Source organism: Hyaena hyaena, unplaced genomic scaffold (genome assembly GCF_003009895.1).
Source record: "Hyaena hyaena isolate Hyena2069 unplaced genomic scaffold, ASM300989v1 scaffold_1151, whole genome shotgun sequence".
Lineage (NCBI taxonomy): Eukaryota > Metazoa > Chordata > Mammalia > Carnivora > Hyaenidae > Hyaena > Hyaena hyaena.
Window position 1 is genome coordinate 485,998 of NW_024081785.1, and position 22,880 is coordinate 508,877.

Here is a 22,880-nt window from a genome sequence, read left to right on the forward strand (position 1 = left end):
CTGCTATTAGCACATTCTTATCTATAAGATTGTTTCTATTTATGATTAATTGTTTCAAATATTTAGGTGCTCCCATATTATGTGTGTAGACATTTATAATTGTTAGTTCTTCCTGATGGACAGACCCAGCAATTATTATATAATGCCCTTCTTCATACCTTGTTATTGTCTTTAATTTAAAGTCCAGTTTGTCTGATATAAGTATAGCTACTCTAACTTTCTTTTGACTTACCGTAGCATGATATATATTTCTCCTTCCCCTTACATTTAATCTGAAGGTATCTTCCAGTCTAAAATGCGTTTCTTGTAGAGAGCAAATAGATGGATTTTGGTTTTTTATCCATTCTGCTACCCTATGTCTTTTGATTGAAGCATTCAGCCCATTTACATTTGGTGTTTTTATTGAAATATATGGGATTAGAGTCATCGTGTCCTTTGTGGGATTCATGTTTGTGGTAGTGTCTCTGGTATCTTTCATTCCTTGCAACACTTCCCTCAGAGAGTCCCCCTCAGGATTCCTTGTAGGGCTGGTTTAGTGGTGACAAATTCTTTCAATTTTTGTTTGTTTGGGAAGACTTTTATCTCTCCTTCTAATCTGAATGACAGGCTTGCTGGATAGAGGATTCTTGGCTGCATATATTTTCTGTTCGCCACATTGAAGATCTCCTGCCATTGCTTTCTGGCCTGCCAAGTTTCATTAGATAGGTCTGTCGCCACTCTGATAGGTTACTCTTTGTATGTTAGGGCCCTTTTCTCCCTAGCTGCTTTCGAAATTCTCTCTTTGTCCTTATATTTTGCCAGTTTCACTATGGTATGTCGTGCAGAAGATCGATTCAAGATATGTCTGAAGGGAGTTCTCTGTGCCTCTTGAATTTCAATGTCTACTTCCCTCCCCTGGTTGGGGAAGTTGTTTGCTATAATTTGTCAAGGACTCCTTCAGCACCTTTCCCTCTCTCTTCCTCTTCTGGAATTCCTATGATACAGATATTGTTTCATTTGATTGTATCACTGAGCTATCGAACTCTTCTTTCATGTTCCTGGATCAGTTTATCTTTCTTTTTCTCAGTTTCTTCTTTTTCTATAAATGTGTCTTCTAAATCACTTATTCTCCTTTCTGCCTCTTCAATCCATGCATTGGATGCATTTTTTTACATCATCATAACTATTTTTAAGCTCCATAGTGTTTGTAGCCATAGTTTCTCTGATGTCCTCCATGCTTTTTTCAAGCCTAGTGATTAATTTTATGATTATTGTTCTAAATTCTTGTTCAGTTATGTTGCTTATATCTGTTTTGAGCAGTCTTTAGCTGTCATTTCTTCCTGGAATTTCTTTAGAGGAGAGTTCTTCCATTTTGTCGTTTTGGTTAGCTTTCTATCTCTTGTTAATTTTAAAAGTTGGATTGTACACTCTGCCGCTGAGAGTTCTGCTGTATGAGCGTTTGGTTATTTTGTTTCCCTACTGGTAGTGGTATTTGGGACTCTCCACCATGTGTAGTTTGGCTTGTTTCTTGAGGCAGCCCTGTGGTTTCGCTTTCCACAGTTTCAGTTACCTGGGGATCAAATACAGTCTGGAAGCAGATGATGGCTAACTAGAATATAAAATACACTCTTTATTTAGGTCTGAAATTTCTGAGAGGAACATTTTAATTTTTTTTAATGTTGATTTCTGAGAGAGAGAGGCAGCATGAGCAGGGGAGGGTCAGCGAGAGAGGGAGATACAGAATCCAAAGCAGCCTCCACCCTCTGAGCTAGCTGTCAGCACAGAGCTGGATGAGGAACTCAAACCCATGAACTGTGAGATCATAACCTGAGCTGAAGTTGGACACTCAACCGACTGAGCTACCCAGGTGCCCCATCTCAGAGGAACATTTTTAGTTCAGGCTTAGTGTTCATTCACCAAGCTTTGCCCTGAACCTGTAATTTGGATCTATATCCTAATTACCTTTTTCTAGATTCACATATTCAGCACTCATAAAGTATTGGAGGAGACAGAATTGTAAACAGACAATAAAGAAATGCTGTGGTGAGAGAGATAATAGCAGTGTGAACAAGGTGGTACAAAAGCACCAAAGGCTGACTGACCAACTTGAAATGACTCAGGAAAGTTTAGTGTCATGCTATATTTTTAATAGGTCTCCAAGGGTGTTTCACATGAACAAGGGTAGAATGATCAGGTAATTTTCCAGGGGGAGTGTACTACTTATGCAAAAGAATGAAGATGTGGGTATTCATTAGAATCCAAGAAACTTTTCAGATGGTTTAGTATAGCTGGGAATTGAATGAGCAAAGTTAGGGCACAGAAAGGAAGAGAGGACAGGGATAGAGTGGCAGCAGATGAGGCTAATAAGATAGATCAAGACGAAATTTTAAGAGACTTTATAGCTTTTGGAGAATTTCAACTTTATCCAGGGGCACTATAAAACCATTGTTGATTTCTAATTATAAGAATGTTTAGATTTTTTTTCTTAGAAAGAGTTCTTCCATGCATCTAGTTCTCATTTATTTTCTAACTCCTGACCCAATGTTTACTCTGAGTTTTGAGTCATATGTTTCTAAATCCCTGACATTTTACGGTGGCTGACCCACATCTCTTGCACACAGACTATAGAGTGTGCTCCATCAGTTCTAGATACCTATGTTGTCTATACCTTGATATCACTGCTCCAATCCTGACTTTTGCTTACATTAAAATATATAAATATATTTGGATAAACTCTCAATGGTGTATCTTGGAAAATCTTTGAGCATTAAACTTTTCAGAATCAAAAATTTGTATTTTAGTATTTTAGGAACTTAAACATTTTAGAAATGTCTCCAAAGAAAATTGAAACAAAATATAAGCATTTTTAAATCTCAGTAATTAGGAAAGTGAAATAAGAATAATGTTTTTAATCATTTCTTTGTTTTATTACTTCTATAAAATCATAATGAAGTGAATTCCCTCTATTCCTTGGAGGGAGGCCATGTACCTTTACAGATAAGGAGAAAGTCACTTGGCTGTCACTGAACAACTACTCTGGTGGCGCTATCACTGTTAAGAATTTTTTTTTTAAGTTTATTTACTTATTTATTTTGAGAGAGAAAGAGAGAGTGCAAGCGGGGAAGGGGCAGAGAGAGAGAGAATCCCAAGCAGGCTCTTATGCAGAGCCTAATATGAGGCTCAAACTCAGAAGCCGTGAGATCATGACATGAGCTGAAGTCAGGCACTTAAATGATTGAGCCGCATGCAGATGCCCCAAGAATTATTTACATTGATGTGCAGTATACAGGACTTTGGACTGCAGGAAGTCATGGAGGATAGGATCATTGCAGGAGAAATAGTTGGATCATTCTGAAATTGTGCATGTTATTGCACCCTCCTCCTCTCAATCCTCCACCTTTGGAGCCACCAATAGACCAATGATCAGTTATAATTAGCCTGGCCTAAGAAAAACTTAACTTACAAGTAACACTTTACACCTCTTAATTTTTCTTGACTTCATTTTTAATGTTGGTAGTTTAGTTAAAGAAATGGTCAAAAATATCCTCTACAGTTAGTGTGTACACTAACTATGATGAACAAGAGACTCTTAAAGGTAACTAATTGTTAATAAATTTTAAACACTCATTACTTAAAAATATTACTTTCACAAAATAACCCCCATACTTTTCACTCTTTTAAATAACACTTTTCAGAGATTGCTTTTCTAGAATTTAGCCATGCTGGTATATAGTAAAGAAAGTTTTACTAACAAGATATCACAACACAAAGTGGTTACTTTTTAATTTAGCCCAAAGTAAAATTCTGTAGTTTAAATCCAGTGATCCATTGTGAAATTCAATTTCCGAATTGTTTAATTAATTTATGTATACAATATAATTATATTTAATATGGTATGCATATATGAAATGCAGTAAGCCTCCAAATAAAAATCTAGGACAGGATTCTAAAAATACCTGACATTTTATGTTTTTCTGAAGACAATCAGCAGGCACTTAAAAAATTAATTTTGTTTTATGTATTATAAAGTATATACCATTAAAAGACCAAAAATAGTTAGCCACTTACTTGTGAAATACGGAAATTAATAGACTATACTTCTTCCCCAGCCTCCTACCACCAAAGTTCTTGTGAAGCTATCTCACCCATTTATGTTCTCTGGCTGATTTATGTTCTATAAACATATGCATTGATAATTAACCTAGTTTTCTTTGCCATTTATTGTTTATTCGACAAACATTTAGAAAATAATGCTAGATAGAAATAAATACTAGTGACAAATTAAAAGGACAGTTCAATTATATCAGAAATGAATATGCTAAAGTCACACACAAAATTCTATACTGGCAACCAAGTGACAATATCCTTGATGTTGTGGAAAACTATTTACAATGGGAAAAATATTCTACTATGATGTTCCTCTCTGTCTCATGTTTTGGCATCAGGACACTGATACAAATTTTATAATACTATTAAAAATCAATTTTGAGGGGCACCCAGATGGCTCAGTCAGTTGAGCATCTGACTATTGATTTTGGCTCAGATCATGATTCTATGTTGTGAGATCGAGCTCCCCATTAGCTCCGCACTAGGCTTAAAATTCTATCTTTCTCTCTCCCTCTACCCCTCTTCCCAGCTCTCTCTCTCTCAAAATAAATGAATAAACAAACTTTAGAAAACAAAATAAAAATCACTTTTGAAAATAGTGTTGGTATAAAGAACATAATTATGAACTTAAAATTTTGAATAGAAAGAGCATAAATTTTAGGTTGAATTTGACCTGAACTCACATCTCCATTCTCTCACTTACTCATCTGAGCCTAAATTTCTTCATCTAAAGGATATCTACTCATTCATTTACTCATTCATTCATCAAATATTCACCTTGCAACTACTTAGGAAAGTACTATGGAAAGCTCTGAAAACATATTATGTGTAAGATATCTGTATCCTGCCCTCCTGGAGCTTACTTTGTAGCTAGGGAAACAAACATTAGACAGCTAATTACTCAAATATATGTTTAATTACCATTATGACCACTCTGAATGAAAAGCACTTGACTTCTCTAATCTAGACAGTCAGGGAAATCTCTAGGAGTAACTGATATCTGAAATAAATTTGAACTGACAGGGAGTAATTAATTATGTATATTGGGAAAGAGGGGCCTGAAGAGGAAAGAAAACAAACAGCAATGGTCTAAGAGCAGGAAGAATCTCTGCTTCTTCAAAGAACTGGAAGAGGACAAGAGGAATGGAAGTACCGAGAGGGAGAGTAAAAGGAGAGAAGGCTTGCGGAAGCAGAATGTCTGTTAAGTATTTTAGTTTCTAACCTAAGGACATGAAGGAGCTACTGAAGTGATTTAAAGAATAAGGTGTCCTGAGAGCTCTGACATTTTTTTGAAAAGAGAGCTCTGGCTGCAGTGAAAAGAATGGATTCCGAAGGGAGTAGAGTGGGGAGAGATATGGAAAACCAGCCAAAAAACCATTCCGTCAGTCCAGCTGAGAATAACAGACATTTGTAGGAGAGTTGTGGCAATGCGAATGGAAAGAAGAGATTCAAGAAACATTCAAGTTACATTTGGCAGAACTCGAAGTTAGATTGTATTATGCATGATGAGGCTGGAGTGGGTGGGGTCCATTATCAACATCCTGAGTTCAGAGTGCCTATGAGATATCCAAAGAGAAATACTCATTAAGCAGCTGGATATACAGATACAGAGCTTAGGGAAGAAGTCAGAGCTACCGATATTCATGTCGATAATAATATTACCTCATATTGGTGAAAGACCTGTACCATGAAAATTATTAAACACTGATAAAAGAAATCAAAGACAATACAAAGAAATAGAAAGACATTCCATGCTCATGGATGGGAAGAACAAAATTGTTAAAATGTCTATACTACCCAAAGCAATCTACACATTTAATGCAATCCCTATGAAAATACCAACAGCATTTTTCACAGAGGTAGAACAAATATTCCTAACATTTATATGGAACAACAAAAGACTGAATAGCCAAAATAGCCTTGAAAAAGAAAGCAGAGTTAGGGGCATCACAATTTTAGACTTCAAGTTATACTACAAAGCTGCAGAAATCAAAGTATTAAGGTACTGGCACAAAAAAAATACACATACATCAGAAAAGCAAACCCAGAAATAAGCCCACAACTATAGGGTGAATTAATCTTCAACTAAGCAGGAAAGAATATACAATGGTAAAATCTCTTCAACAAATAGTGCTGGGGAAACAATAACAACATGCAAATGAGTGAAACTGGACCACTTTCTAACACTATACACAAAAATAATTTCAAAATGGATGAAGGACCTAAATGCGAGATAGGAAACCATCCAAATCCTATGGGAAAACACAGGCAGTTATCTCTTTGATCTTGGCCAAAGCAATTTCTTTCTAAATGTGTCTCATGAGGCAAGAGAAACTAAAGCACAAATAAACCATTAGGACTTCATCAAGATAAAAAGCTTCTGCAAAGTGAAAGAAACAGTAAACAAAACTAAAAGGCAATCTACAGAATGGGAGACAATATTTGCAAATGATACATCTGATAAAGGGTTAGCATCCAAAATATATAAAGAGTTTATAAAACTCAACACCCAAAAACTGAATAATCCAACTAAAAAAAGGCAGAAGACAAGAATAGACATTTTTCCAAAGACATCCAGATGGCCAATAGACTCATGAAAAGATTCTCAACATCACTCATCACCAGGATAATACAAATCAAAACTACCATGAGATATCCCCTCATACATTTCAACCACACAAGAAATAACAGGTGTCGACAAGGATGTGGATAAAGGGGAATTCTCTTGCACTGTTGGTGGGAATGCAAACTGGTGCAGCCACTCTGGAAAACAGTAAAAATAAACCTAAAAATAAAACTACCTTATTATCCAGCAAAGGCACTACCAGGTATTTACTTGAAGATTACAAAAATATTGATTCAAAAGGATACAGGTGTTCTGAGATTTAAAGTAGCATTATCTACAATAGCCAAATTATGGAAATAGCCCAAGTGTCCATTGACTGATGAATGGACACAGAATGACTGGGCATTCTCAAAAGTTGATAAGGGAGCATGCCGGCTGAAAGGCCTGAAAGGTCCTACTTCTTAGGGTAGGAGCTCCTTTTGAGAAATTTAGCTTGGAGGTTTGGAATCTGAACATTGTTGACTTAATATATGTTTTACCATATGAATTTCTATCATTTGAAGCTTTCCCTCCAGAAATTGTAAAATGGCTTGGTAGGGCTCTAAGATAAAACTTCCTTTTTTAAGTGATTATATACAACAGAAAAAATACACACACACACACACACACACACACACACACACGAATATTACTCAGCCATCAAAAAGAATGAAATCTTGCCATTTGCAATAACATGGATGAAACTAGAAAGTATGCCAAGTGAAAAAAGTCAGTCAGAGAAAGACAAATACTGTGTGATTTCACTAATGTGGAACTTAGGAAACAAAACAATTGTGCAAAGGGGAAAAAAGGAGAGAGAGAGGGAGACCAAGAAACAGAGTCTTAATTATAGAGAACAAACTGATGATTACTGAAGGGGGAGGTGGGTTAAATAGGTGACAGACATTAGGAGTGCACTTGTGATGAGCATCGGGTTTTGCATGGAAGTGTTAAATCACTATATTATATACCTGAAACTAACATTATACTATATGTTAACTAACTGGAATTCAAATAAAACTTTTAAAAAATAATATTACTTCATATCTGTCAGGGAAATTCAATATAAAATGTGCCTAAACAATGCCTGATACTTAGTAGGTATTCACCACACTCCTAAAAAACTTCCTCTTCTACATAGTGGATTTCTTCCATGAGGGATGACAGGTAGACCCAGTCTTGTTTCCAGAATCATAAGATCGATAAATGAATAACATAATGGCTTTGATCCCACAAAGAATTCAGATCCTTTCAAATGACCTCTGTGATGACTCCATGAACATCGTATAGGTCACTGAAATAAAGCATGTTGTATCTTACAGCCCTACCCAGCCATTTGGCACTAAAAAGCAGACAAATAAGAGCACCAAGCTTTCTGTAGGGAAAGCTTCAAATGACAGAGAAAGGTTCCTGTGGTAAGGCATCAGTTAAGTCAACAATTTTCAGATTCCAAACCTGCAAGCCAAATTTCTCAAAAGGAGCTCCTGCTCTAAGAAATAGCTATGCTTCTCAACCTGCATGCTCCCTTATCAGCTTTGGGAATGTCCGGTCATTCTGAGGTTCATTATGTGGTAATTATACCTATAGTTTAAATACAATTCTCACAAAAACAGTATCATTTGGGGGAAATCGGTCCCCATAACAAGATACTACTTGCCACATAACTCTAGGTACAAGTCAATTCCCAAGCAAAACATTTATAGATTTTGGGTGAAAGATTGGTTATAAAAAAATAATATTAAGTATCTCTCCTCTATCCAAACAATAGATATTTTTTCTTTGAATTCCCCAGAACAGGTTACAATTAATCTCAAGAAACTGAGTAGGTGAGTGTATATTACCCATGTTCAGACTTGTGCCCGTGCATTTCAGTTAAAAAGAATCTTCAGAAATATGATTCTTATCAATCAACCAGTAACTGCTTACACACTATTTTAAGCACAATTAGTTGAAGCTTTATTTTTCTTACCCTATATTGGACTCTTTTGCCCCAAGGTGCTTTGACTCTTCTCAGAAATTACAAAATTATGTTATAAAGAAAAAGCCCTGAAATCTAAAGCTAGAAATGTTTTTTATAGATGGATATATGGTATATGATGATGTATATAGATAGATATAGATACTTATATTAAACCATTTAAATTTTGTGTGAATCAGCCAAATCAAGACCATTCCCTTTACTACTCTAAGAAATTCAGATTTCCATGGAGTTCATACACAATTGAATCAATTAAAACTTTATGAAACACAAAATTCTGAGAAACACAAGGACACAGCTATAATATAAGGACACTTTTCATGATGCCTTATGAAAGATTTAAACGGAAATAAAAGCATGATCAATTAACTTTATATCAGAACTTACACATTCTGCAAGATCAAGGCCAATGGTGACTTTTAGCTTGGGGAAAGCAGTACAGAATATTAGAAAGGCTATCTACTGTGGGATTTTTGGCAAGTCACTTAACATGTTTGCACTGGTTTGCTAACTCTAAATAGGGTGATAATTCCTACCTGGCAAAACTACCTGAGGATTAAGATATTATGTATATGCAGCTGTCACATAGTAAATACTCATAAATGGGGGCCATTATGATTTATTACTGCTAAGATTATTATTGATCTGAATTTTATTTTAAGATCATTCATGTAAGCATTGCACCATTTCTTACCCAATATCACTTCATCACAGGAAAAATAATAGTTGTCAGGAATCCTTGCTATGTTAAATCCTTACTCAATAACTACTAAGTAGGCTAGATTGTTTTCTATCAAAATGTCTTATCAAGCCTCAACAAGATCGGTCAAATCATTAGCTGTCAAATTACTGTGTTCTATCAAGTTGGCATACTTAAGTGTTTTATTTTTTTAATCTGAAGATGGTTTCAACTTTGACTTGCTAATCTTTTACAATGAGAACCAATTAAGGATTGTTTTTTATTTGCGGGGTGGGCTTGGTATAATTCTAACTTATATTAACATGTATAAAGCTGTAATTTGTACTATATCATTACACATACAATATGCTGAATAAAGTCTATATAAAAAACTGAAATAGATACCCTATAACAAAAAGAGGATATATCTTATCCAAGCTAAACATATACCAAAGCAACTAAAATAAATAAATGAGTATGAGATAAGCTACCTAAAAAATTGAACTTCTGATTTAAATTGACAGCTTTTTTCTCTTAGTTTTGTTTGTAAAATTAAGACTTCTTGTAATGGTTATGCAAGTGAATATAATTTATTATAATTTTAAAAAATTATTCTTTAATGTTAAAACTCTGACAATATCCCATATATCATATCTGTATGAAAATTATAAAGTCTAGATAAATACCCAGAGATGTTTCCTGTACTTTGTGGAAAAAATATTAATATTGGCAACATTAAAGAAATTAAACAGATACTTCTTTTTTCATACAGATGTTTTCTTTTAGACACGAAGTTTTGTGTTGACTATAAACTCAGAAGGAAAACATAAATTTCTTTCTTTTTTTTAAATTTATTTCTGAGAGAGAAAGAGAGAGAGAGTGTGAGCAGGGGAGGGTCAGAGAGAGAGGGAGACACAGAATCTGAAACAGGCTCCAGGCTCTGAGCTAGCTGTCAGCACAGAGCCCGACGCAGGGCTCGAACCCACAAACCGTGAGATCATGACCTGAGCCGAAGTCGGACACTTAACCGACTGAGCCACCCAGGCGCCCCCATAAATTTCTTATTTAACATCACAAATGTAAATTGAAAAAAAATAAAACCATCTCAACATCAACTAAAAGAATATATAGATAAATATACCTTTCTGTTCCCTTTTCAACTACCCAAGTGTAGATTTGTATTACCTCCTGTTCAGTTTACTGTCTTGCCTCAGCGTCTATTTCCTCTGTTCTCCCTGTCAGTCCAGACTTCACATGGGCCACAAAGTTATCCATCTTAGAGCCCAGCTGTGCTCACTAGCAATCTTGCCAAAGCCATCAATTACTTTTGCTGCCTACCATACGAATTCCAGATGTTATAGCTTTGGCAGACTGAACTCAGAATATCTTCTCTTCCTTCCCTTTTCCTATTTCCTAAAACTGTTCTTTCCAAATCCTGTTTCTCAAACACCTGTCTGGTTAGACATCTTTCAAAAAGAAAAGGAAATGAGTTGGGAAGAATTACATGCTAACACCTACCCTGGCTTTCCCTAATGTAATAACCTTAGGAAGGAATTAATAAATTCTATAGTAAAGACACTTTAATTCTATAGTAAAGATAGTTTTTTCTTTTAATCTAGCATGTGAGCATTTTCCTTACTTGTTTGACTTCAAAACTAACACACTCATACGAAACTGACATAGTTACTCTCACATAGCAAAGGCCCTTATGGAGGGAAGAAGAGAATTAGGAGAGCCTGGAATGGACAACGAAAATCATGAGGGAAGACAAGCTCTCTCAGCTATTATATAGTCATGAGTTTCAATCCCTGATGGTGGAATGAGATACAAGTAGAGCTCCAATGCTTGCACTGTAGAGCAAAAAGAGAAGCAAAGCTAACAAAAGAACTAGTACCCACAGCAAACCTCTTCAAACAGAGGACATGATTTTGAAAAGATAGTAATTTTAGAGAAATAATTTCCAGGCTCTCAACTTCTGTATATATTCTATCCCAAACCCAAAAAGTTCTCCTTTCTCTCTTCCCCTTCACACTCACCAGCTTTCCATGTGACCACAGAAAGTCACAGCTGTCCTATGGCTCATTGCCTCCCAGGGTATAAATCTTGCACAGAAGCAAAGGCACAACTTTACTACTGCTTTAATCAAGGCATCATAACCAACCCTCCCACCCATCCATATAATTTGACATCTTACATTTCATAATTACATATGAAAATTTATAATATATTTATATTGTTTTGACCAATTGTACATTAATATTTATAATGATAACTCAAAGAAGGAAAAAAGTGTAATGTTTAAAGCCTTTGGTTATATGAAAAAAATAATTTCAATTTATAAATGATTTTTGTTGCAGAGAAGTATAATAGGGTGATCAATAAAAGTCTTTCAAGCATAAAAGTATATTACATTAGGATAAAATTCTTTGCAGAAAGTAAAATGAAAGTACAATTCAAGGAGAAAAAAGAACAATGTAAAATTTCCAACTATTATATTATATCTTATATAAATACAAAATTTGTAGGTGATGGTTACTAAGCTACTTGTGATTTTTGGGTATTGCTTTGAAAAATTTAAAAGAATAATAAAAATTTTATATCTTAATGTCAATACTTAGAATATGCTGGTAATTATATGCTTTCTAGCTATCTCAAAAATTTTTAGTTGATTATGAAAAATTATAAATATTTACTTAAAAATGTGTGATGGGTACATTTTTAAAGTTTCTTTTAGAGACATGTGGGCAAAAAAAGAGACCACGGACTTAAGGCTAAATAGAAGGAAAAGTTTTGACCATAATGACTACTACCCTGCCTCTAGATTAGGAAAAAAAATAAAAAAGAAATGAAGACCAGAAACAGCTACTGATTATGGGTGCACACACATATACACACCCTCCTTTTTCCTCATTACACCTAACTCCCATCCGTGGCACTAGCTCCACCTCTGCCACAGCTGGTGGGTAAGCCAATGGTTTCGTTCACTGACAGAATCACAAACCAGGAACCTTAACTTACTTCTGAGCAATGACCTGTGGCTGTTACCCTGTCCTTACCCTGAAGGACCCACATTTCTGTAGTTAGAGGATACAACAAGAAATGGAGGCCCCCAAGGAAGTGGCAGCAAATATTCTGATCAGGCGGGAGAGGCCCACAAAAGAGCACACTGGAGTTAAGTGTGCAAAAGTATTTTGAGCAAAGACAGCAGTAGGCCACTCCAGAAGGGGAAAAGCCTTAGAGACAATGCTATGACTAAGGTTGTGATCAGCTCCACATAAGGCCTGAAAGATGGAGCAGCCTTTATACACTATGTAGACAGATGCAGTGGAACACCTGTGAGCTCTCTGGGGCCTTGTGAGGAGATGGGAGGAGACTTGGGTTCAGTGATCCAGAGAAGGGGGCTCTGAGCCAGAAGACATGAGATGGCCCTGAAGCAAATGCCTATCTTCTTTGACTATTATTGTCTTCTGTTGACCTCCTTGGTTGTATAGGCCACACTTAACATCTATAGTTCTGAAAAACCCCCTTAGAATCACTTTCACTCTGTCGTCTTCAATCCTAGTGTCAAAATCACACAGAGGGCCAAGAAAATATTTACTTAAGGTTTAAACATGCACAATTAAAAAAAAATAGCTGCAATGCTTAAGTTTCTCATGTTGATTTCACACATTAATCAAATTTTGAAGATAATTACTTCATCTTCCACTTCATTTATCTGGGTAAATCAAGCTGCCTCCGCTTAAGGGGAAAACACCAGACCACAACACGTTCAGGGTCATTTTCAGATCACAGGATTGCAGAGCACTCTTGGCAAGGGCCACATAGGCAGGAACAATGGGAAGTGTGATCCAGGTGTTTAGGGTCATCAAAATATGCCAGCAACAATGCTTTCGTCTCTTACCTGTGCACAACTAACACATTTTCAGGTACTTTCCAACATGTAAATTCATTTAAAATGGTTGAAAGTTATTTCTCCACATAAAATAGTCAAGAAAGTAGCTTTTGAAATTTATTTCTGGCCAAAGGAAGGTCCTCTAGAGTTCCCTTACATAAACCTTTGTCTATGCCTGAGAACTGTGTGCTGTGACTTGAAGAAATGAGAACTCCCTTGGAATCAGATGTCGTCAATTCCAACCCAACCCTATCATTTGTTATTTGTGTTTCCTTAGAACCTCAGATACTTCTGTAAAATGAAGATAGTGTCTGCCTCAAGGGAATGTTAACTAAGAATACAAGTAAAACTGGAGCCAGTGTTAATTCCCTTCCTTTCTTTTTGACACCAGAAAAGTATTATCACAGCATTAAATGCTTGGATTTGAATTGTTCTCCACCTGTTCTCCAGAAGAACAATGAAATGAAATAGAAAGATAACAAATAAGGACATTTTTGTGGGTTCAGCAAAAAGACCAACTTTAAAAAAAAAAAAAAAAGCAAAAAGTTGCAAATTATATGAATCTAGGTTAATTGTTCAGGAGCTTTTTCTGGTTGCAGTGAGCACTTAGAAACTTAAATCACTTCCGTTCATGAATATTAAATCAAATACATCTAATTTAGCCTAAACTGATCTCCCAACATAAATAAATGAGTCATATAATGAGTCACAGAAGAGCATTAATTTTTTTAAATAAAAGAATACCAAGAGGATGATTTGACTTTAAGGAACTAGTTTTATTTTTTTAGATAGGTACTAAAGACTATAGATATGCCAGTGGAAATATTTTGGATAATAATAATAATGATAGTGATAATAACTATAATTTAGTTAAGACTTACTGATAATTATGTTCCAGGTACTAAATGCTAATACAGGCATTGGTGAGAGAATTTTACTAATATTAATTCCTCCCAGACTTACACAATAGGCATTATTAGCATTGTTATTGTTATTGTTGTTGTTATTTGCACTGTTAAGAAGGAACAGCATGGGGCCCAGAGAATTCTCCCAGTAAGAAAAAGAGGGGCTAGGAAGTAACCCTAAAGACAGCTTGCTTAATCACCAGCTGGTAACATGCTGGAAATAATGGACCCGAGGACCCTGGAAATAACAAGTAACCTGTCAAGGGAAGTTACCTTCTGATTCTCTTCCTTCTCCATCTCCCTACTGCACAGATATAAGCACAGATCTGCTGTTAGAGCCAAGAAAAAGAGCATATTCTTCTTAAATCAATTTTATTAGTACAAATTTAGTTACCCTTTTAGCAGTATGATTTGAAACACTTAGGATCATAAAGCTGATAAGATTTTCATTGCTGTTTTTGTTTTTACTGGTGAGAAAGAATATGTCAATAAAATACAAATTGAGAAATTTAAAAATGTACCTCTATTTTTATTATGCTAAATAAACCCTTTAGCATATTATAAAATACATGTTATAATAATAGGTTCCCATTTACCAAGTTAATACATAAAATGTTAACAATTTTCTATAATACTCAAGACATGAAAAGGTAGAGATATGATGAGTAAAGTCTTGGTTTTATTATTATTGTGGCTGTTATCTCCATCTCAGAATTTATGGTACTTTTCTCAGGAACAGCAGCCTGTTTAAGAAAGTGGATCCTATCTGCCATGAACAGAACAATCATTTCTAATCCATGTCTAGGATTTCAATACGATGATGAGATATTCAGTGACACTTGGAAGACTCGGCTTGCATGATTGTTAAATTCTACACTAGCACTAGAAGCCCTCTCCGATTTTGGACCACCATCAGTGGGTCTCAAGCTATCATTTGCTCATATCTTTATGGAAAGGGAGTAACAACCGTTGATTAGTTTATCTAGAGGAATTAAGAAAAAATTACCTCAGAACAGCATCATCTCTATTTCAAGGAATAAGCTCAAATCTAATAGAACAACTGTATTAGCAATGGGGATCTTACAACCAACAACCAGGGGCACCTGGGTGGCTCAGTCAGTTAAGAGTTCCACTCAAATTTGGCTCAGATCATGATCCCAGGGTCATGTCCCCACGGTGGTGGGATTGAGGCCCACATAGTGCTCAGCACTGAGTGTGGAGCTTCCTTAAGATTCTCTCCCTCTCCCTCCCTCTCTCTCTCTCCCCTCCAAAATCTATCTCTCTCTGCTCCCTCTCTGCCACCCTCCTCGTCCATGTGCTCACTCTTTATCTCTAAAATAAAAACCAAAATAAAAGCAACAACCAAAGGAGCATATTTTTTGACTGGAACCACATTTTATTCTTTTTACTTCTAAATAACTGAAGAAGCTCAGTAATTACAGTCTCAGTGGCTTTCAATTCTTTTTATTTTTTTCCCCCAAATTTTTACTTAAATTCTAGTTAGTTAACATACAGCGTAATATTGATTTTAGGAGAATTCAGTGACTCATCACTTACATAAAACACCCAGTGCACAACACAACAAATGCACTCCTTAATACTGAGCACCCAATTAGCCCATCCCCCGCCCACCTCCCTTCCATCAACCTTTGTCCTCTACAGTTAAGAATCTCTTACAGTGGGGTGCCTAGGTGTCTCAGTTAGTTGAGTGTCTTACTTCAGCTCAGGTCATGATCTCACAGTTCGTGGGTTCAAGCCTCACGTCAGGCTCTGTGCTGACTGCTCAGAGCCTCAAGCCTGCTTCAGATTCTGTGTCTCCATCTCTCTCTGCCCCTCCCCCACTTGTATTCTGACTCTCTGTTTCTCTCAAAAATAAATAAACATAAAAATAAAAAAAAAAAGAATCTCTTATGGTTTGCTTCCCTCTTTTTTTCCTCTTCCCATGTGTTCATTTTGGTTTCTTAAATTCTGTATATGAGTGAAATCATATGATATTTATCTTTTGCTGACTGACTTATTTCAGTATAATATACTCTAATTCCATTCATGTTACTGCAAATGGCAAGATTTCTTTCTTTTTGACCACCAAGTAATAGTGCAATGATAGTCGATGGACATTTAGACTCTTTCCATAATTTGGTTATGGTAAAACTAAAAGAGTATAAAATCTAGTTTGAAAATTTAAAGAAAAAAATTAAAGAATAAAATAAAATCTAGTTTCTCTAAGTGTAGCTACTCTGGCTTTGTTTTAACATCCATTAGCATCATCAGTAGTTCTTCATACCCTCACTTTCAACCTACAGGTGTCTTTAGGTCTCAAGTGAGTCTATTGCAGACAGCCTATAGATGGGCCTTATTTTCTATCTATTCCGGTACTCTATATTTTTTGATTAAACCATTTAGTAGATTTATATTCAGAGTTTTTATTGATAGGTATTAATTTAGTGTCATTGTATTACCTATAAAGTTGGTGTTTTTAGAGATTTTTCTCTGTTCCTTTATAGTCTTTCTTTCCCACTCAATAAGTCCACTTTAATATTTCTTGCAGGGCTGGTTTAGTGGTCATGAACTCCTTTAGTTTTGTTTTTGGGGTTTTTTTTGCGTGTATGTCTGGGAAACTATCTGTCCTTCTAATCTGAATGACAGCCTTGCTGGATAAAATATTCTTGGCTGCATATTTTTCCCATTCAGCATGTTGAATACATCATCCCATTTCCTTCTGGCCTGTCAGGTTTCTGTGGAGAGATCTGCTGCTAACCTGATTTGTCTTCCCTTGTAGGTTAGGGTTTTCTTTTCCCTTGCCACTTTCAGGATTCTTTCCTTATCTCTGTATTTTGCTAATTTTACTACAGTATGTCTTGGTGTTGGCTGCCTTTTGTTGATTTTGATGGCAGGTCTCTTTGTCTCAAAGGAGTATTATTTAAGTCATAAACACAATTTTGACTTGGCCTAAAATTCTTAAAGACATTGTCTACCCTAGATCTATGCCACATTGAAAATTCTGTCAGTTGTCAAGCAATTTTTGGTGCCTGCAAAGTGCCAGTGATGAGAAAGGCACCAGATCAAGTGGATAATTAGCAGACGCAGTCTCCAACCTTGTGCAGTTTATGACCCATGTCTGTTCACCTTGATGGACACTCGATTCTGTGTGGAAGGCCAAGGAATGATGTACAGTGATGAGATGATGCAGTGATGTAAGTGAAACAAAAATAGAGGAGTTGGTCAGACAAGCCAGAAGGAGATAATGGAATACATTTGAAAGTGAGAAAGAGAAAAGTGTCCCCCAAAGACTCAGGAATACCTGCCAATGCCATTCAGTGATCTGAGAGTTCCCTTCTTGTAACTTTTTTATAATACCAAAACCTTTCATTATTACAGCAATCTTCATGAGGAGCTCAATTTTATATCCTTAGATTAATATTTATCATTTCTAAAGCAAATAGTAAGTTCCCATATTTTATTATATTATCTTTCTTTTTCATTAAAAGTAACATGTACAGAGATCATGATCTAACAATGAGGTGACAAAAAGTGAAAAACTATAAATGTCAGCTCCTCATGAACTGTAAGGCTTAATGACTGATACTGTACCGACAGTGTGTGTAGACAATATACACAACATACATGTATTTTAATTAATCATGTATCATCTGAATTTTATTTCAGAAAATTATAAACAGAAATAAATAAAATTTCATGTAGCTATAAAAAAATCATTTCCAAAATGGATAGATTTTTACTATTAAATATGTGTATTATATGTATAGTAACTCTGTATATTATATATTCCACCTATATTTAGCAGTTAGAAGTCATGATTATTTATAAAATAATCATTTTTAGTCATATGATGACTATGTCATTTAATTTGTGGAAATTTTTAAACATTTTTATTGTTTGTAATAAAAGTGCTTTGTAGGATATGTAATACTTCCTCCATTCCTTTATCAACTTTCCTTAGATTATTAATTAGAAAAATTAATTTTGTTCTTATCATTTAGTTTAAGGTAACTATTTTATGAGAAGAATGTTAAATCTCTGTCTCAGCCAAAAAATTTTATGTGGTTTGCTTTATCAATAATTACGGAAACTATATCCAAAGCAATATTCTTTATACAAACAAAGCCAGCTATAGCATAGCCTCAGTATCTCTGGTGTGGTATCAAAGATAATTTAAATAGGATTCCCTAGCAATGGATAACTTAGGTAAAATTGTGCTGGAAATTGAATGGTGAATTAAATAGACATGATCTCTGACATCTTAGAGAGTGCAGCCTAATGAGAGGAATAAGAACTGCCAAGAATGGAACTCTGTATTTGGAAATTATAGAAATGATTATTTGAGAATGACTCAAACTCCAACCTGTATGCTGTACATAGTTTATGAAATACTTCAAATAAGATACAACCTTGGTGCTGTATCTTAAATTAGTGTGGAGTTGGTATTACTCCAAGTCTGTCATTAGTACCTATTTCTAGATACCACTGGTTATAAGATATATAATTTTTTAATGATCCTTTAAAAATAATTTTTAAAAGCACTGTCAATTAAAGATGGCACATCCTTGTTTGTAGAACATATCCCATTTTAACAAGTATTAAAATATGAACAAATGTGTATTGTGGAATTAGTGAAATCCAATAAAGAAAATCTCACTCAAATCTCCTACTGATCTAGTCTTTTCATCATTAATCCTTCCTCAGTGTCCTAAGTTGGTTCATGTCCCATACGCTGTTTCAGAATACTGACTCCTAGCAAGTTTTCGTTACTAAATTCTATGTAGTCTGCCCCTTTTTTTTGCAATAGATCAACACAGCCACTTCAGGGAGCATCCTTAATCACATCCATGCGCCTTTTCCAAGGCCGATTCTAATTTCTACAGCACAGGAGTATACAATTGTTGAGACCAAGAGGGCTCATGCTTTTCTGAAGGGCTTTCTTCCAAATGTTGTGTTTACATTATTACCAACCTAGTAGACTATTGTCACAAAGGTAATGCTGGAATGACTTACAGAAAGAAAAGAAAACAAGTTTCAGAAAATTGAGGGGACAAGAACACGTGGCATGAAGTAAGGAAAGGGGAGAAGAAAAGCTATCCAGGTCCTAAAATTTCCACAAGGTTCCCTGCTGACCATCATACAACCTAGCTAGAGTAAAGACCCTGTCTTCGGGTTTTCAATACCTTCCTATCCTCTAACTTACCACTGACTATGCTCAGGACCCTAGCAGTGGGGCTATGCTCGGGACCTGCTTGTCCAAATGACGCAATAACCAGTACAACCTCAGCACATTCCTGAGTCATTACTATAAGAACACCAAGTAAAACAAAGGTCAATTACCCAGATATAACATCCCCCAATAGAACTATATATTTTGAGCTAGAAATGGCTTCTTTATCCTCATGTATATTTTATTTACAGTTCTGGTTTTGTTCTTACTGTTGTTGTTTGTAAGAAAGTAACACCTGTTATGTCAAATTTACCAGAGGTCTCTCTTACTGAACAGGCATTGGGGAACTTTGTTACATCCAATATGATACCAGTAAGCAAAGTCCTGTCTACAGCATTAAGAAAAGGACATTAGTATTTTCCAGTCTAACCACTTCAAGTAGAGTTATAATTGGAATGATCTACACAATTCAAAGTGTGGAGCACATTGCCTGTTCATGTTTTGATTCCTTAGCTAGAACTTAACTGATACTCTAACAGCGCTTTGTGAAAGAGAGAGAAAAAAGTGACCATTTTGAATCACAGAAAGTTCACTTGCAGCACCTGCCCAGAGACATCTGTAAAATGGCTTGTGAGGGAAAAATATGTCTCACAAGATAGGCTGTTGTCTCTAAACTCTCAGTTCTGTTCTCATATCAAGACAACTAACCATTAGGGATAAGTGCCTACACTGTTTTATTTTTAGCTGTATTGAGGAGAAACCTATTATTTCTTTCACTCCTGGACGAGACAGAAAATACTCCCTTGCACTGTAATAACATAAACAATTCCGCTGATTTTTTCAAATTGTGGGGAAACACCTATCTTTATTGCAAATGGAGAATAAGTTATGAATCACAGAAGTAAAAAAAATTATTTCTGTTTCTAAAATTTTCCATAGGTTACAGATAAGGTTAAGTACAACCTATTCTATGTGCAGTGACTGGAAATGGTACTGGAGGAATCTGGCATAGTGGGGTTTGGGGTCACGCTTGGGTCACTCTGGTGGGACAACAGTGGGGGAGACTCTAATTTTACTTTGCCATCTTCCTACACCTCTGGCCTGGGGAAAAAGTCAACACTAACCAAACTACATGGAATGGATTTCCTAGCAGGAAAAAGGAAAACAGATAGTAGAAGGGGGTTGCCAGACATAAACAATGGAAGTTCCCCTGAAAGAGATGTTTCAGTGATCTGGGTCCATCATCAATTCCAAATCCTTCGCTTGTCACTGAAGTGTCTTCCACTTACTACACCATCCTGACAAGAGACAGCAATGGTAATACTTCCAGTGTCAGTCTGTGAACAGCCCTCCCTGGTCATAGGTGACACATCATAACCCAAACATTCAGAGATCAACAACCTCCACCTGGTTCCAGCCACATTGTTGATTTAATATTTCTAAATGGTATTGACTCCTGATCCAAGAAGTGGAAACATACCAATATATTAAATACTACTAACTAATTATGGTTAAATAATAATTGAAATAAAATCTATTTCCTATGACTTAGATGCTTATTTCAGACCTATATTATGCCCTTTTGGTATTTCCACTTTTGTAGGGTTTTATTTCAGAATCAAATTTGGCCATTCTTTACACTGAATGTTGAGGGTGTTTTTAAATCTGTCCTTTAGTTAAAAATGCACTCATAGTACAGAATTATATAAGACACCAAAAATTACTGAGTTCCATAGGAATATGTCATTTTTCTTGCCTCCTGAGAAAGCTAGCCTAAATAGCTAATGTAGATTAAATACGTTGTGGGAAACCTGGCTAGCTGGCTCAGTCAAAAGAGCATGCGTCTTTTTTTTTTTGTTAATATTTTATTTATTTCTGAGACAGAGAGACAGCGTGAGGAGGGGAGGGCCAGAGAGAGAGGGAGATACAGAATATGAAGCAGGCTTCAGGCTCTGAGCTGGCTGTCAGCACAGAGCCCGACGTGGGGCTCCAACCCACAGACCATGAGATCATGACCTGAGCTGAAGTCGGAGGCTCAACGGACTGAGCCACAGAGGCGCCTCAAGAGCATGCAACTCTTGATCTCAGGGTCATGAATTCAAGCCCCACATTGGGTGTAGAGATTACCTAAACAAAATTTTAAATATATGTAAGTATATATATTTAAATATATATATGTTTATATATATGTATTTTATATTTGGTGCCTGGATGTTTCAGTCACTTAAGCATCCAACTCTTGATTCCAGCTTGGTCATGATCTCACGGTTTGTGGGATTGAGCCCAGCATACAGCTCTGTGCTGACAGCATGGAGTCTCCTTAGAATTCTCTCTCTCCCTTTCTCTCTGCCCCTTCCCAGCTTGTGCTCTCTCTCTCTCTCCCTCAAATAAATAAATAAGCATTAAAAAAATACATGCATAAGTTTTAAGAAAAGTGATTTAGAACTATCATTGGCAAATAATAAGACATAAACAGAAAAGCACCAAAAATTAACAGTTTCTAAATAGGATTAATTATTATTAATAGACTACTTAATTGACAGTTCAAATCCAAGTTGTGTAACTGGCTGCAAATATTCTTTAACATTGATATAATAAAAATATAACAATCCACTTTTTTCATATTGATCTAGCTCTTAGAATTATAGTTTATTACTTTAGACAATTAAAAATATCAGATACTTATGTTAAGATGACTTCAGCACTGAGTTACCAAAAAAATCTAATTTAAATTAGCTTACATACTAAAGCATTTATTGGATCACCTACCTGAAAGACTAGAGTAGGGTAGACTTTTAATTTGACTTAATTAAGAGACTTCTCTACACTCTCTCACAGGTTCAGCATCTTGTTCAGACTGCAGCAGTCTGGGCATTACATCTTTGCAGGACAACATATACAAGAGGAGAAATCATTTCCCTGGATAGCAAGTTCTCCATTGAAGTAAGACCAACTTTTCCAGAAGCCTTTCCCCTACTCTTTAGCCCATATTATATCAAAAGTCCATTTCTGCACTCTTCATTGATAAACATAATGAATAAGCCATTTTCCCCTCTAGAGCTTAGTAAAAGGTGAGCTATACCTTCTAGTAATGAGCTGCATTAAATCAGACTTCTTACAGGAAGGGAAAAGGGGGAAAGCATGAGTTTATATTTGGGTGGTATGCAGACAAAGGTAGAGAAAGGTCAGCCACCATCTCCTTTCCATTTTTATTTCTGGTTCATCTACACAAAATAGTCCTTTTTTTTTTTTTTTTTTTAAGAGAGAGCGGGGGTGGGGGGGAGGGCGGGGAAAGGGACAGAGAAGGAATCTTAACACCATCCACACTCAGCACAGAGCCTGACACAGGGCTCAATCCCACAACCGTGGGATCATGACCTGAAAAGAAATCGAGTCCCATGCTTAACTGACTGAGCCATCCAGGTGCCCCTATTCTTATATATATATTCTTATATTATATTCAAATATTTTTGATTTGGCCAATTTGGTTCATGGAAATTTCAATTAGCAATAATTATGCCTCAGATAAACCTCATTGAATATGATAGTACCACTGTGCAAAGCT

General features: G+C 35.8%; 1 pseudogene; it reads right to left on the reverse strand.

Moving 5' to 3' along the window:
• Positions 1 to 22,759: 22,759 nt before the first annotated feature.
• On the reverse strand, positions 22,760 to 22,880 carry LOC120224302 (annotated as a pseudogene).